Genomic DNA, 651 nt, shown 5'->3' with positions numbered 1-651 from the left:
GACCTGCCATATTGGAAAGACCTAGAGGTCCGCTCCGCAATCGACGTGATGCACATGACGAAGAATCTTTGCGTGACCTTGCTTGGCTTTTTGGGCGTGTATGGGAAGACAAAAGATACACCAGAGACACGGGAGGACCAGCAATGTATGCACGGAAAAGACGACATACATCAGGGTCAGGCCAGCTACGCTCTACCAAAGAAGAGAAGGAAATCTTCTTCGAATGCCTGCTCAGCATGAAGGTACCGTCTGGCTTCTCGTCGAATATAAAGGGAATAATAAATATGGCAGAGAAAAAGTTCCAGAACCTAAAGTCTCATGACTGCCACGTGATTATGACGCAACTCCTTTCGGTTGCATTGAGGGGGCTTCTACCGGAAAACGTTCGATTGGCCATTGTGAAGCTATGTGCATTCCTCAATGCAATCTCTCAGAAGGTAATCGATCCAGAAATCATACCAAGGTTACAGAATGATTTGGTGCAATGTCTTGTCAGTTTCGAGTTGGTGTTCCCACCATCCTTCTTCAACATCATGACGCACGTCCTAGTTCACCTTTGCTAAGAGATTAACATTTTGGGTCCTGTATTTCTACACAATATGTTCCCCTTTGAAAGGTTCATGGGAGTCTTGAAGAAATATGTTCATAACC

This window comes from Triticum dicoccoides, chromosome 2B (assembly GCF_002162155.2).
Source record: "Triticum dicoccoides isolate Atlit2015 ecotype Zavitan chromosome 2B, WEW_v2.0, whole genome shotgun sequence".
NCBI lineage: Eukaryota > Viridiplantae > Streptophyta > Magnoliopsida > Poales > Poaceae > Triticum > Triticum dicoccoides.
Note: the sequence above shows the minus strand (reverse complement) of the source record.